This window comes from Sturnira hondurensis, unplaced genomic scaffold (assembly GCF_014824575.4).
Source record: "Sturnira hondurensis isolate 20B ecotype Veracruz unplaced genomic scaffold, ASM1482457v3 Scaffold0013559, whole genome shotgun sequence".
NCBI lineage: Eukaryota > Metazoa > Chordata > Mammalia > Chiroptera > Phyllostomidae > Sturnira > Sturnira hondurensis.
The window spans coordinates 2357087-2373682 of NW_028086190.1; the positions used below are offsets into that span (position 1 = coordinate 2357087).

Genomic DNA, 16596 nt, shown 5'->3' on the forward strand with positions numbered 1-16596 from the left:
GTGTTCCATGGTATAGGCATACCATAAGTTTTTTTTAGCCAGTAACTTTTTGAAAGACATCTGAGTTGTCCAGATTCTGGCTATTCAAATAAAGCTTCTATGAGCATCACTGTACCAATTTTTGTGTGAACATAGGTATTCATTTCTCCGGGATAAATGCCTAGAAGTATAATTACTAGGTCATATGGTAGCTGCATGCTTAGTTTTTAAAGAAACCACTAAACTGTTTTCTAGAGTGGCTGTATCATTTCACATTCCCTACAGTAATGTATCATCCAGCTCTTTTGCATACTTAATAGCATTTGGTGTTGTCTTTACTTTTTTTAAAAAATATATTTTATTGATTATACCATTACAGTTGTTCTATTTCCCAGCTTCATTCCCCTCCACCTGCACACTCCCTCCCCCACCATTCTCCCTCCTTAGTTTATAACCACGTGTCTCAAGTTCTTTAGATTCTATATTTCCCCCACTATTCTTGCCCTCCCCCTATCTATTTTCTACCTACCATCTATGCTATTTTCTGTGCCTTCTCCCCACTTCTCCCCCTCCCACCCCCCTGTTTCTAACCCTCCATGTGTTCTTCATTTCTTTTTTTTTATATATTTTATTGATTATACCATTACAGTTGTTCTATTCCACCCTTCATTCCCTTCCCCCCTCACACTCCCTCCCCCTCCATTCTCCCCCCCCTTTAGTTTATAACCACGTGTCTCAAGTTCTTTAGATTCTATATATTCTCCCACTATTCTTGCCCTCCCCCTATCTATTTTCTACCTACTGTCTATGCTATTTTCTGTGCCTTCTCCCCTCTTCTCCTCCTCCCACCCCCCTGTGGCTAAACCTCCATGTGTTCTTCATTTCTATGGTTCCACTCCTGATCTAGCTGTCCTCTTGGTTTGCTTTTGTTTTAGGTGTGGTTGTTAATAACTGTGTGTTTGCTGTCCTTTCACTGTTCATATTTTTCATCTTCTTTTTCTTATATAAGTCCCTTTAGCATTTCATATAATAAGGGCTTGGTGATGATGAACTCCTTGAACTTGACCTTATCTGAGAAGCACTTTATCTGTCCTTCCATTCTAAATGAAAGTTTTGCTGGATAAAGCAATCTTGGCTGTAGGTCTTTGGATTTCATGACTTGGAATACTTCTTTCCAGCCCCTTCTTGCCTGTAAGGTCTCTTTTGAGAAATCCGCTGACAGTCTGATGGGTACTCCTTTGTAGGTGACTGTCCCCTTATCTCTTGCTGCTTCTAGGATTCTCTCCTTCATTTTGGTCTTGGCTAATGTAATTATGATGTGCCTTGGTGTGTTCCTTCTTGGGTCCAACTTCTTTGGGACTCTCTGAGCTTCCTGGTTTTCCTGGAAGTCTATTTCTTTTGCCAGACTGGGGAAGTTCTCCTTTATTATTTGTTCAAATAAGTGTTCCACTCGTGGCTGTTTCTTTCCCCCTTCTGGTAGCCCTATAATCTGGATGTTGGAACGTTTAAAGATGTCCTGGAGGTTCCTAAGCTTCTCCTCATTTTTTTGAATTCTCATTCCTTCATTCCTTTCTGGTTGGATGTTTCGTTCTTCCTTCTGATCCATTCCATTGATTTGAGTCCCAGTTTCCTTTCCATCGCTATTGGTTTCCTGGACATCTCCCTTCATTTCAATTAGTTTAGCCTTCATATGTTCCTCTAATTTGTGACTATAAGCAACCAGTTCTGTGAGCATCCTGATAAACAGTGTCTTGAATTGTGCTTCTGAGAGGCTGGCAATTTCTAGGTTGCTGAGAGTTATCGGCTCTGGGACTTTGAGTTCTTCTTGCGCCATCTTTTGGGCTGTTCATGCCTGTTCCATAGCAGGATCGGAGCCCTAGGTGTTCACCAGAGCAGGACAACTAAGTTGCTGGGTTGTGATGCTGTATGTGGGGGCGGGGTCAAAGAGGAACAATGGCGTCCCGTCTGCTGCCTCCCGCGCCACAGCCACAGGTGCTGCAGCTGCCACCGTCACCTGGGCCTGCGCGTTTTGTCCCACTGCACGAGAGTGTGCCACCGCCATCAGTCCTGGCCCCCTGGGGCCTGCATGGTCTGTCTCATTGTGCATGAATGTGCGACCGTGGTCAGTCTGCCCCACACCCTGACTGGGTCTGGGCCACTTGTGCGCCTAGGTTAGGGGATCTGTCCTGCCCGACCCTGCTCCGCTGCTGGCTCTGCCCCTCTTACCGTCCCCGTTGAATGGTTCATCGTTGTTGGACTTCCGTATAATTCAATTTTCTGTTCTTTGGCTGTGTCTTTGTTCTCCAAACCGTTGTTGTATTCACACTTGGTTGTGGGAGAAGGCACAGTGTTTCCACCTATGCCTCCATCTTGGTGGAAGTCCCCCCCCAATTTTTTTCTGGTGTTGTCTTTACTTTTAATTTTATGCATTGATAGGTCTGTAGTGAAATCTCACTGTGGTTTTAATTTGCATTTCCCTAATGGCTAAGGATGTTGAATGTATTTTGATGTGCTTATTTGTCATCCTTATATCTTCTTTGGTAAAATGTCTCTTCATGTCTTTTGATCATTTTCTAATTGGGTTGTTTATTTTTTACTATTGAGTTTTGAGAATTCTTCATATTCTAGGTACTTGTACTTTCTTTGATATGAGGTTTGCAAAGATTTTCTCCCAGACGGTGGCCTTTCTTTTCATTTTCTCAACAGGATCTTTAACAGGGCAAAAATTTCTAACTTTGATAAAGTCTAATTTATCACATTTTCCATTATGGAACATGCTTTTGATGTTAAGTCTAAAAACTATTTACTTAGATGTAGATGCTGAAGATTTTTTGTAGAAGTTTCATAGTTTTACAGTTTATACTTAAGTCTGTGATACATTTTGTGTTTACTTTTCTGTAAGGTGAGATACTTAGGTCCTTGTTCATTTGTTTTTTGCCTATGAATGGCCAATTGCTCCATCACCATTTACTTATTTATCTATTTTATTTTTTTTTAAGATTTTATTTATTTATCTTTAGAGGGGAAGGGAAGGAGAGAGGGAGAGAAACAACAATGTATGGTTGCCTTTCGTGCATCCCCTGCTGGGAATTGGCCTGCAGGGAACTGGCCTGCAACCCAGGCATGTGCCCTGACTGAGAATCGAACCGCGATCATCTGAGTCGCAGGCCCGCACTCAATCCACTGAGCTACACCAGCCAGGGCTTATTTTTTAAACTATATGTATGCTTGTGGTTAATTCTAGCATTTACAGAAAGATTTTAATTGAATTTATTGGGGTGACACTGGTTAATAAAATTATGTAGGTTTCAGGTGTATAGTTCTATAAGTTCTATAGTTCTACAGAACTATAGTTCTATAGTTCTATATCATCTGTATGTTTTATTGTGTGTTCACCACCCAAAGTCAAATCTCTTTTGTCACCATTTATTGAATAAGCTATCTTTCCTTCACTGGATTGTTTTGCATCTTTGTTAAAATTGGTTGGACGTATTTTTGTGGATCTATTTCAGTGTTCTCTCTCCTGTTCCATTGATCTATGTGTCTCTCTCAATACCACATGATTTCAATTATTATAGCTATACAATTAATCTTGAAATTGGGTAGGCTGATTATCCTTACTTTATAATTTTTGATATTCTATTATCTTTCCTTTTCTACATAACTTTTAAATTAGTCTTCTCTGTAACTATAAAACCTTGCTGGGATTTTGACAGGAATTACATTAAGCCTGTATATGAACTTGGGGAGAACTGACATCTTTACTGTGTTGAGTCTTCCAACCAATGAACCCTGTCTATCTCTGTTTATTTATAACTCCTTTAATTTCTTTCACCAGAGTTTTGTAGTTTCCAGCATAGTACATATTTTGTTAAGTACATATTTTGTTAAGTTTATATCTAATTACTTTGTATTTTTTGAGGTATGATAAATGATACTGTATATTTAATTTCAGTGTTCATGTGTTCATTGCTAGTATATAGAAACAGTTAATTTTTGTATGTCCTGTGACATTGCTAAAATCACATACTAGTTATAGGACTTTTTTTTGGTAGATCCTTGGTATTTTTTAAGTAGGCAATCATTTCATCTGCAAATAGTTTTATTTCTTCCTCTCTGATCTGTATTCCTTTTATTTCCTTTTCTTGCATTATTTCACTAGATAGAACTTCCAGCACCATGTGGAATAGGAGTGGTGAAAGTGGGATTTTGGTATGATGAGTGATTTTCGATTGAAATCTGGACATTTTCATATTATGTTATGCAACACTGGATCTTATTTAAACCTTCTGTTTTAGCTGGCTTTCTCTGAAACCACTCACGTGGTGCGGGGGCAGGGAGGTGCCATGTCGTTTCTATCCAGCGAAGGCAGAAGTCCAGGTTCTGCACTTGGCCTGCTTTGTCAGCTACATCGGGGATGTGCATTACTGCCGGGCAGGAGTTGGGCTTCTGGCTTCCCACATGGTCTCCAATGACACCACTTTGGGAGGGCCCCTGTTACTGCTAGGTGGTGGAGAAAGTCCTGCAGGAGGGCTTCTTTAACCCCACCCCAGGTATGAGGGTAAGGAGGGCCCCGCAGGGTGAGGGTGGAACTCCAGGCTGCCTGTGTGGTCTGTCCTGGTGGGGGGAAGGGATAAAAATCTGTCTTCTCTGAGGTGGTTTGCTGGGAACCTCACATCAGCACGATAAGGTGGAGTCTAGGCCCCCCACTCAGCCTTTGTTGGTGCGGGTGGCAGCAGACTACGGTGTTTTCTGTGGCGTTTAGGAGTAGAGTGGTATTTTCTAAGTTCTCTGTCTTGCTAGGTTGCTTCTTTCCTGGTCCTTTGGCTCCAAAGAGCTGGTTTTACTGTTTTTTTTCTTTTTCTTTTTCCTGTTCCTATTTCATTTCCTGGCAACTGGCTTCTTCAGCTCCAAAGTTGGGATGCAGGAGGCAAAAATAAATTTGAAGGAAGTCATAATTGTGTTGTTCCTTAGTTCTCAAGATGTCTAGCCAGTCCACTTTCTCTTCCCACTCTTCAATTTTCGTAAGTTTTTTTTTTTATACATAATGTCCATGGATTTCAGTTGTATTTAGCAGGAGGAGTAAAAAAAAAGTATATCTATGCCATCTTCCTGGAAGTGGAAATTTGTGTATGTTACATTTTAATAGGCCTTTATCAGCTGCAAATAAAAATGTAGTACTTCATGTACACAACCCCATAATCCAATGAAAAATTCATTTATGGAGCACCTTGAGGAAATAAGGGTCCACATGAGATCATCTTTGTATACCTAAAGCTTAATAATTTTTGTGAGTCAAATGGATTTAATTTTGCTTCAATCCTTTTACAGGCAGGACATTCTACAATGGTATTTGTTCTTCTGTGCCTTCATTAACTGTGAAGAAACCCATAGTTCAACAATGCCCTTTGGAGTCTTGTAACTGTTTTGTACACTTTTTGTTTTCCCCATCATCTTTTTATCCTTTATTCCTGCTTGCACAGTCACACAACCTCATATTCGAAGCTGTCCCTCTTTTTTTCTTCCCGACTTTTTAAAAAATGGTGAAAGCATTTATTACCTTACAAAATGTCCTTTGAGAGTTGGAGTGGGCTCCAGGCCCACAGTGGGGTGATCCAGGGGCCTTAGGGATCCAGGTTCTTGCTGTGACTTGTCAGTGGTCCTAAGACTCATCCTAAGGTGCATGGTTGCCAGAAGCCTTCCGTGTGATCCAGGCTTCAGCTTCCAGACTCGGGACACTAAAGCTTTAACTCCTTGTAGTGTAGCTTGGGGTAGAGAGATCTCCCAGGCTACACTACATGGAGTAGTGTAGCAACCATAGCAATTTCTAAGTTGTAGTTATTTGTTGTATTTATTTGTTCCAGGGTTCCCCACTATGATTGCCTTAAGGGATAGAAAATGATTGGCACCTAATACAGAGTCAGAAGTACTAAGGTCATTATTAGAGATGATAGCCAAATATTTCTAAATTTCCTTTCCTCTGGACACAGAACTTTTTGGTTGAGTAGAGTGATCTGACTAAAAGCTTTGGCCAGTGAGTTTGCTGCATGAATAAATGGTTGCAAGTCTTCTGTATGAATTATGAGGTGGGGTTATTTACTGTTTAGGGCCTAGGAAAGGAATTGGTCATATGACAAAAGATAGAGGTGATAAATGGCCACTGTGGGAAATGTGATGGGCAGTGTATGTAAATATAAAGATGGATGGATGAGTCTGTTTAATTGTACAATGGAGCACTGAATGTGCATTTGTTGGCCTTTTGAGGTTGATATTTTTCTGGATCTTTGACTTGGTACCTGGGAACTTGGCCATGGACATTGGTTAGAACCTACTAATCTCTACTCACATGCCTTATCTTTCATTTTTTTCTAGGTCTGCAGGAAGCATTGGCTACTGGGATAACTCTTACATCCAGCATCTTGTGAGACTGGCTTAAGAAAAGAAGGCCCCTGGAGCCCTGGCCAGGTGGCTCAGTTGGCTGGAATGTTGTCCTGTACACTGGAAGACTGAGGGTTCAATTCTCTGTCAGGGCCCATACCTAGGTTATAGGTTCCATTCCCAGTTGGGGTGCATATGGAAGGCAACTGATAGATTTTCTCTCTGTGTCTCTTTTTCTCTCCCTCCCCCCTCTGAAACCAATAAACATATCCCCAGATGGTTATTAATAAAGAAGAAGAAGGCCCTTGAAATAGACAGAGGCAAGTGACTGTCTTTTTCCCTATATCTGCTCATCACCTGAGCAGCCTGAAGGTTTAGGGATTCATTCTTAAAGAGTTCCAGTATGAATTCTGTCCAATCGTTTGTGAAAGTGCTTATTTCCCAACATCCATACCAACACAGTGTATTATGAAATTTTTTATTTTTGATTAATTTGTTTTTATTGTTATTTTTTTCCTTTCCCCTTTTAACTCATTTTTTAGGCACAGAATATTAAACTTATTAGAACTATATTTAAAGGAAGAAAGTTGAGTAAGGTTTGGAGGAGCTCACCTGTGAACATATGCATTGGCTCTCTATATCTATTTTGACTGTTTTGTGGTCTTCCCCCTCATTTCAATTACATTCCATATACCTGAGGTTATGAATGACCTTATGTGAAGATGAGTGGTTTTTCATTATGATGGTTTCTGAGAATAATACAGGGCAATAATGTGAGAATCCATCTGGAATGACAGTGAATTAATATCGACATGTTTACCTTACCTCTCTACCTGTAAGAAGCTCCCCAGCTCTAACCTGTTACCTTCTGTTAGACCCTAACACTAGCCAGTCTCTGTGTTGCTCTAACCAAACCCGGTTGGACTGTAGCAGACCCTCCCTGGCCTCCTTGCTTCTACTCTTCTTCCACCATGGCCTCTTCTCAAGACAGACAGAGTGACCTAGTGATCTTTCTAAAATGGAATCAGATCATAGAATGTCTCTGCTTGAATTATCCAGAGCTTTTTCAGTGCAATTAGCACGCTGTCTGAAGCTCCTCTTCATGACCGAACATTCCCTACTTGTTCAGGTCCAGCTCGTTACCTCCCTGGCACCTTGAAGCCACATTCCCAGCAACCACTGTGCTTCAGCCACACTGGCCATCTGTCTCTTCTTCCAGAACATCAGCACGTTTGTCCTCGCTGTGCCCTTTCCCTGACACCATCCACCTGCAGATACCCGCACAGCTCTGTTCCTTTGATTTTTCATGTGTCTGTGCAAATACCACCTCCTAGGGGGGCCTTTCCTAACCACCCCGTCTAAAACATGTACCCTTTACTCCCTGCCAGCCATCACCCATTTTATAAGCACCAGAACTATCAGAATGTACCTGATTTATTTGTGTGTTCTCTGCCTCCTGCCCCTTAGCATGTAACCTCCATAAACGCAGGGATCACACCTTCCTCCTTCACTTCTTCCTATCACCTAGTCCCGGCACACAAAGGTTCTTAGTAAATATCCAGTTAATGCATATATGTGTGCATATGGTATGTTCTGTGCATTATCTGATTTTTTTCCATAACAACTCTAAGAGGGAGACAATGACTTTTTGCCTTTTATATAGACAAGGCTCAGAAAGGCCCATGGTTTGGCCAAGGCCAAGGGGGCAAACAAGTGTAGGCCTGAACGAGACCCCAGAACTTTGACCTAAAGTCCAGTGCTTATAATTGAGGATCCCAAATCCACGTCTGTGGACAGGCCGCCTCAGAACTCCCAGGGCACTTGTTAAAAACATAATCTGTCCTGTTATAATATAATAGTTGCCTCACAATGCAATAAAAACAACGGTGCCAATGGGGAGAAGCAGGTTAGGGACCAGAGGGTTTCAGGCTCACAATTACTGAGTTATATTTCCTATAGGAATTTTAATAATAAAGGTGGTTTTTATAGCTGCAAGTGTATAGCTATAAAATTCAAATGTCACTGAATTAAATCCAGCACTTAATTAATTACATTGAGCGTTAGCTGAAAAGTAATGGCCTCTTGTCCTGTCACCGGAGGGGCTGCTGTTAGCACAGGCTGCTTTATGTTCTTACCTTCACCCTCCATTGTTCGGACAAAGCACAGAGTTATCCAAGTATTTAGAACTCATCGAAATCTATAATGGCAACAGTGTTTCGTAATCAATTGACCCTCTCACATTTACTAGAAAAAGCTTGTATGCATTGTTGAGTCCCACTCTAGACCTACTAAAGCTGAGTCTCCGGTGGCACGGTGGCAGCTGTAATCTCTGTTTTTAACAAGTTCCTGGGTGATTCTGATAAGCAGCCAGGCTTGAAAATCAATGGATTGTATTGTTTTAGTTTTTCTTGACCTGATTTCTCTGGTTCCTGGCGAGAGCCGAGGAGATTTCTTTTGCCAGATCACTCGTTCTCTACTAGAAAATTTAAATTTGGAACGCTCGTTGAATGGCCAACTAAAAACAACAGCAGCAAAAATCGCCCATTGTAGATCACCTTTATAGTCACCTAATGAGTACGGCTGGGTACTGCCATGCCTGTGTTTGTGTTCGATTATAATCACATTAACTAGTATTACTATAATAATGGAAGTTAACCAAAAAGAGAAAGTAGAGATGCAGAGAAGGAGCGAAGCGATAAACTGTATGTTTGTACTAACAGATTGCTAAACAAAGGTCTTGATATGCCCCACCAAAAGGGCTTTCACATGGGACAAAACAGAAAAAAGTGCCGGTTGTGCGAGGCCGTGGTCACAGAGGCCCTGCGAGCGGCGCCTCCGCCTTCAGGTAGGTACGCATGGTCAGCAGCCGTTCCATTCCCGCACACCAGCCTGAGCCCGCAGATTGAATTCACTTATGAAAATTGCCAGGGTTTGTAGATTGCTCTTTCAGTTAGTCTGTAAATCTGTGTTATAGTGGAATGAAAGCTATACGCAGAAGATTATCCCTAATTTTACATCTGTATGAATTCAAGAAAAACAAGGAAATGGAAACAAAGGCAAGCTTCTCCATTTATCGGACTTGATAGGAGGAATCAAACCTGTCCTGGAGAGTCAGGCCCGGAAATGGAATTATTAAGAGAATCATTTTTGTTTGGTTTCATAAGACCTCTTGGCTTTGGGATTCTGCTTCCAAAAGCAGTAACATGGAACAGGAGAAAACAGAGCCTCACTAGTAAGCAAGGGTGACCCTGGACAAGGCGGAAACCTGAGATGTAGCTAAAACATGAGTCTCGGTTATCCAGTGATGTGAAGACACGTCATCTTGTGGTGGCCTTCCGGCAGAGGCATTGAGTCCACCAGGCGCATCCTGATCAGGCAGGGACGGACGAGCAGCCCCTGGAGCAGATGCGCAGACACATTCCTGTGTATAGTCTGCGCTCCGGCTCACACCCCTCTCCCTTAAGTGTGACTCTGGGTAAACCCAAGTCCAATGGGACAACATATGAACCTGTGCGTTTGTACAATATCTTTGGCCCGGTGTGAAGGTGGCTGAGAGAGGAGCCAGAGGAGACCAAAGGTTTGTTTTTTTCAGTGCAGCCAAGAACAGACAGCCTTAGGAGTAACTTTTTCTTAGGGCTCCAGTCCAGGCCTCTGCTGATAGAAACTTTGTTTTCAACAGCATGGTGCCTTCCATTTTAGAAGCCATGCCAGAGACTGATTTGCTATCAACCAAACCCTTTTCCTCTTCTTCCTGGGCCCACAGCTGGGGCATTTCCCAGCCCCTTTGCTCAGGTGTGGGAACAGCGCTGCATTCCTGCAGATGGAACGTGTGCAGAAATGAAGTGTGCCGCTTGAGCCGAACCACGAAAACCGGCTGTGCAGTAATTTTAGGATTTATGCAAGGAAGAAATGATCTATCTTATTTTAGCCATCTTATACTTATGGTTTTTCTTGTTATAGTGGTTACCAATGATAATTGATCCAGGTTTAATGAATATTTGCTCAATTATTGAAGGAATGAGTGAAATGGGTCTTCTTTTAATTCTCCTAACAAGTCACAAATGTCCGGTGAAGTGGTTCTTCACTGTCCCTAGCCATCAAAAATGAATCGAACCTGATCACCAAAAAAACAGCAAGCAAAATAGAACCAGAGAAATGGAGATAAGGAACAAACTGACAGCGACCAGAAGATGGGGGCGGGGAGTGGGGTAGCAGGGGAAAGAAGGGGAAGGGTCAGGTCAAGGAGTATGTACAAAAGACCCACGGACAAAGACAACAGGGCTGGGGGGAAGGTTGAATGTGGGAGGTGGGGAGTGGGTAGGGCAGGGAAGAGTTATGGGGGGAAAATGGCAACAATTTTAACAGAACATCAATAGAAAAATTTTTAAAAAGGAATTGTATTTCAAAAATTTCAGGTTCCCATTGTTCAGCTAGAGGTGATCTGGGCCAGGAAGTGTGTGTGTGTGTGTGCTCATCCCGCAGGAGGGTGAGGGGACTTGGAGATGACCAGACACTGGGCAGTGGCAGACACAAGGACCCCAGCAGGCAGAGACGACTGAGAGCTCCAGAAAGAATCGATAAATGGCAAATTGGTTGAGGTTGTGACCCAAATCTCAATTCAAGGGAAAGGTGAATAAGATAGTGATATTCACTAGTTAAAATATTTGACTATACAGCAATGAGGTGCTAGAAATTTCACAAACTTTCATAACCTACAACTAAGCAATTGTATAAATCAAGATTTAATTGTATACATTGTATAAATTTATAAAATGGTCTAAATCCATATTTAGTCAATGGATAATGCTCTGTAATCAGTAAGAATATCAAAGCAATGCCTTAAGAAATGCTAGCCTCTGCTTACAATATAATTAATTAGGATAGGTCCCTCACAAAGGCCACTGGAGTTAAATCTGTGAAAACTGCCTGAAAGGAGACTTCCCAGGTGAGGAATTTAAAACCTCTCAAGTTAAGTTTAAGGAACCATGATCATTGTAAACCTATGAAACACTTATCAACAATAACTACATCTTATACAACCGAGTCTTATACATCTTATACATCTTATACAATGATGGATACTGTTAATGTTCAGTTACATTTCTTGCTGGCCAGAAACTTTTCGGGATCTGTCTACATGGAGATTTCAACAAGAGTGGCTTTGTTACAGATAATAGTCATATTAAAATGCATATTTTTTTAAAAGTCTGGTTCTCCTTCCAAATGCCTTTCCCATTTTGTAGCTCAGAAGTTTTAACTCCATCCTGTCCCGCTCGCTCTCTTGTAAGGTCTCCTTCACGTCTACTGCCTGCCTCCTGAGTCAGCCTTGGTCTGCCAGTCAGCTGTGTGGGCTCTGTGCTCTTTCTCTCCACTAGTCTGCCGAGAAGTTTTCCTCTCATTGGTTATTTTTCTGAAGATATTGCAAAAGCTGTGCTTTACTATCTAGTCATCTATTCTCCCAAATATAAAGGAAGTAAATTTGCAAATGCTAAAGTTTCAGGGAAGGGGAGATGATGGCTGTGCATAATGTGTTGTATATAAGAGGTTGTAGAACTCAGGCTGCAGGAGACCCCAGTGTGTGTCCGCGTGAAACCCTCTATGTACAGCAAGGACACAGGTTTGTACTTCTGAATCTGCTTCTAAATTTTGTGACAAGGCAAATACTTTCCCTAGAATCTTACTTATTTTATTATTATAATAATCTCCCTTTTTTAGTAATAGTAAAAATATTTTTCTCCTATCCAAATCATCACATGGTTTTTAGTTAGTGTGATCTAGTAAAATAGATTGTTATTATACTTTGAGTAACACTGACTATATCTGGGAAATGAGAGGTAATATATGAGCAGAGAATACAGAAAATGTAAGATTTAACCAGAGGCTACTTTTCCAGTTTATATTCAGAGCACAGCCATGTAAAGCCTGAAAAGAATAATTAAGAATGTAACCTAGTCGGGCCCACTTAAAAATGGAGAGATTTACAAAAAAGTGTGTGGGTGGGTTTGGGTTTCACTAGCTTGGTCTATCAACATTAGATTTGCATTTTTCTTGGGCAGCAGGCAGATGAAAGTGAGCTGTGCTTGTCAGGCAGGGTGTGTGGTTTGCAGAATAATCACCTTCCAGAGAGGTCTACACCTCAGTCCCTGGAACCTGTGACTACGTTGGATTACATGGCAAAAGGGAACTAAGGTTGCAGCTGGAATTAAGAGAGCTAATGTGCTGCCTTTAACATAATTCTAAATTATCTATGTGGGCCTAGTTTACTCACATAAGCTCTTTTTAAAAATAAAAAAATAATTTCAAGCTCTTAAAATCAGAAGACAGAGACAGAAGAGTTTGTCAGGGAGGCAACCTGAGAAGGACTCTGCCCACCACTGCCAGCTTTGAAGATGGAGGAAGAGGACCAAAAGCTCAGGAACGCAGTGGTCTCTAGAAGCTGGGAATGACACTCAGGTACAGCCAGAAAGAAAACAGGGATGGTAGTTCTAGGTCACAAGGAGCTAAATTCTGCCTATGACTCCAATGAGCAGGAAAAGCATTCTCTTCTAGGGCTTTCAGAAAGGCATGCAGCCTGTTGACATCTTGATCTTTCTCTGGTGAGACTGTACTGGGCTTCTGACCCACAGAACTGAAAGATAATATATTCGTGCTGTTTTAACAACCTAAACTTTTGGTAATTTGCTATAGCAGCAATGAAAATCTAATGCACAGGCCATATGCCCTTTCTACATGACCAAAGTTGTCACTACAACAAAGAAGACATATATATGTGAGTAGTAAGCACATGAAAAGATGTTTGACATCATTAGCCATTAAGGAAATACACTGCATTTTTCGAACTATAAGACGCCCCCCCTCCCAATTTGGGAGGAATAATGGTTGTTAATGCTGCTATTAAGCATCTACATTTACATTGGTGAAATATTATGTTATTTATGTTATTAAATATTTGATCACATTTTTTGCTTCAAAAATTTGTTTTCCTAGTTTTGGTCTCTAAAACCTAGGTGTGTCTTATAGTCTGAAAAATACAGTAAATTAAAGTCACAATGAACTCTCACTTCACATCCCTGAGGATGGATAGAAAGGAAATGGCAACAAATGGTGGTGGAATATAGAGAAACTGGAACCCTCATTCATCCCTGGTAGAAATGTAAAACAGTGTGGCCACTTTGGAACGAACTGGCAGTTTCTCAAAAAGTTAAACATAAATGTGTCACATGACTCAGCAATGCCACTTTTATGCATATATACCCAAGAGAAATAAAAAACATATGTCCACATAATAATTTGCTCATGAATATTCATTGCAGCATTATTCCTAACAGCCAAAAAGTGGAAACAACCTATCTGCCCGTCAGCTGATGAATGATGAATATAATGGGGCATATTCACACAATGGATTATCATTCTACCATAATCAGTAATGTATCACACATGCTATACAATACAAATGAACCTTGAAAACATTGTGCGCAGTGAAAGAGAGCAGTAACAAAGGCCCATGTATTACATGATGAATAGTCAGATCTATGGAGATGTAGTATATTAGTGGTAGCCTACCTACGGCTGGTGGGAGTCGGGGTGGGGTGGGGAGTGATGGCTAAGGAGTGTGGAGTTTATTTATGGGAAAATAAAAATGCTCTAAAATTAAGTATTGTGATGGATACACAATCTGCATGTACTTAAAGCCATTGAATTGTATTCTTTAAATGGCTGGATTGTCACAGTATGTGAACTATACCTCAATATACCACAATAAAGTTTTTTTTGAACAATCACCTTAGGTTGTAGTGATTGGTATACAACTTAAAAAATCATGGAATTGCACACTTAAATTGGTTAACTTTATGGTATGAAAATTATTCTTCAATAAAACAGAAAGAGTAGTTTTAATCTGATTTAACCTTTCCTTGATGATTCAGGGTCAACATTGTGACTACTCATTAATTATCTTGCACAAATATTGAGAAGGAATTGGGATTTCTTTGCCCTTGTGATTCGGGTTTTCAGTGCACCTGCAGTATTTATAGTACAGGGCCATTAGTACATGGAGGTGGGTAGGGCTTAGACTGTCCTTCTCTGAACATTCTCAGGCTGCTCAGTTTCCCTCTTCTCCAACCATTTTGTCAAGATAATTTTTGCCAATGGCATGGGTCAGTTTACTCAGGTTATCTCTTCTAATTATTCAATTGAAGTCAATTATTCTTCAAGAGACTAAGGCAGCAAGTGGTGCTGTCACAACTTCTTTTGCATGTTCTGCTGCAGAGTTTTGGACAAGAGAACCTGCACCTTGCACAGCTGTGTGATGCCACAGCCTCTCCTAGAAGCAATTAACTGAGGATGTGGCATATCTCACCTGCTCTCCAACCACCCAAGTTTGCCTCATTCCATCGGATAGCTGTGGGATTTGCTCTTTCAGAATTTTGAGATGATGGACCACTTGCTTTTCCTGTTTGTTTCCTATAGTCTACTAGGAAAGAGAGTAGGATCTTCTTGCTATAATTTTGGATAAAGATCTTCTTGCTATAAAGTTGGATCTTCTTGCTATAATTTTATCCATTTAATCTAACTTCTGTAACAGCCAAGAGTCCTTAGTGGGCATGCTACACATGAGTACATATTGAGGAAAACTTAAGGGCCTTGGTACTCAGTATTCCATCAGATAATAAGGTCCCTTGGTGGCAGCTTGAATTAGTCAATGGACATTAATTACCCTGCTATTTAGAGTACCATTAGGAACACAGCCAAACCTGTCTGCCTCTGCCTGTGATCTACCGCCCTGGAGTAAACCTTCCTCTGTCAGCCTCTGCCACCGATGACAAGGCCCTCTCTGAGCCAAATGCTCTGTGAAGCCAAACCTTCCTTGGTTAACAGAATTGCTGGAAGAAAAAAATCCAGAAATGCCAATTCAAAATGACTTATGTTATAAATAGCTTACGAACCTGCTCGTCTTTTATTGCAGCTAATAAATCATGGTGGGAAAGGGAAAGGGGAAAAAAAGAATTTCAAAAACAACTACCATTTATTTTTATTTTCCCAGAGAGGTTTCTGTGATCTCTTTATTAGACACAATATGTGTCAGCTATTCAACTCATAAAAAACCAGAAAAACATGCCAGGAAAGGAGAAATATTTTCTGTTTCTCCCTTCCTGTGAAAACTTTGAATGAGCTCATCTGTGTTCTCTCCTTTCAATGGAAGAGATGCTCATCCCTCAGCCCTCATCTTCTTCTCATTTTCCACTGATGATGTCAGGCAGGCCTTATAGTATCTCTTTTGTGATCTTATAAAATCAATGACAACTGCAAACATTTCCCTTCTGGTCATGACTTCATCAGTGGTCCACACCTGGACGGCCCTCATCTGCATTGGTAAGTAGAGCTAAACTCCACTGATCCAGACTGAAGCAATTTACCAGGAAACTACTGCTTTCCTTCAAAATGCTGCCCACACCATTCAGATTTGGGAGATTTCTGAGCAACCTGGCTGAGTGCTGAGTCGGACTAGTCAAGGTGGCTCTCCCATCTTTGTACCCATCTGTGTGTGCATCCGAAGCTCTCCTCTACTGAGTGCTGTTCTTGCCCAGATGCAGAGTAATCACTACTTCAAAATGTTAGAAGGTGACATTTTGGTGATATTCTTATACTCCCCCCTCCACTGAACTGTATGTTACTCTCATCTACATCCTGAGCAGTGAAGCAGGTACCCAATTAAGTCAAGTTAGGACAGAAAGGAATTTTGTGCCACTGGGTCTACATGGCCATGAGTTCTGGGAACCAGGGAGGTGGAAAGGGAAATACTGGCCATCTCCATGCTGAGAGATACTCGCCAAGTGATACTCTCCAAGTGACACTTGCCAAATACTCTCAAAACTCTGTGACTTAAAAGAGAAAATTAATACATAATGGATAAGTTTGGGGAAAAGCAAAAGGCACAAAAGACAGGCCCCAAGAGAGCAGAGAAAGGAAGGCTGAACTGTAGTGGTATATCTACAACTAAATGTGTTTACATGTTTAAGTATTGTACAAATTGGAGACAGTAGCAATAGACCTACAGTGCATCTGAGAGGCAGACATGGCAAAACTTAATTCAGAAGATGAGGCAATTTGATAGGAGGAGTACAGCTGTGGACCAGGGAGAGTTCATCAGGCCTCCCTTCCTGTGGTCCATGTGAAATATGCTTTCTCACTAGTGACCTCCCTTGCTGTAACCAATTTTCAGATGACTAATTCAGTCTT

At 41.1% G+C, this 16596-nt stretch overlaps 1 protein-coding gene across 2 annotated transcripts in view; it reads right to left on the reverse strand.

The window, feature by feature from the left end:
* ADAMTSL1 (ADAMTS like 1) overlaps positions 1 to 16596 on the reverse strand; it is a 437788-nt gene that overhangs the window by 90574 nt on the left and 330618 nt on the right. The window lies entirely within an intron of this gene.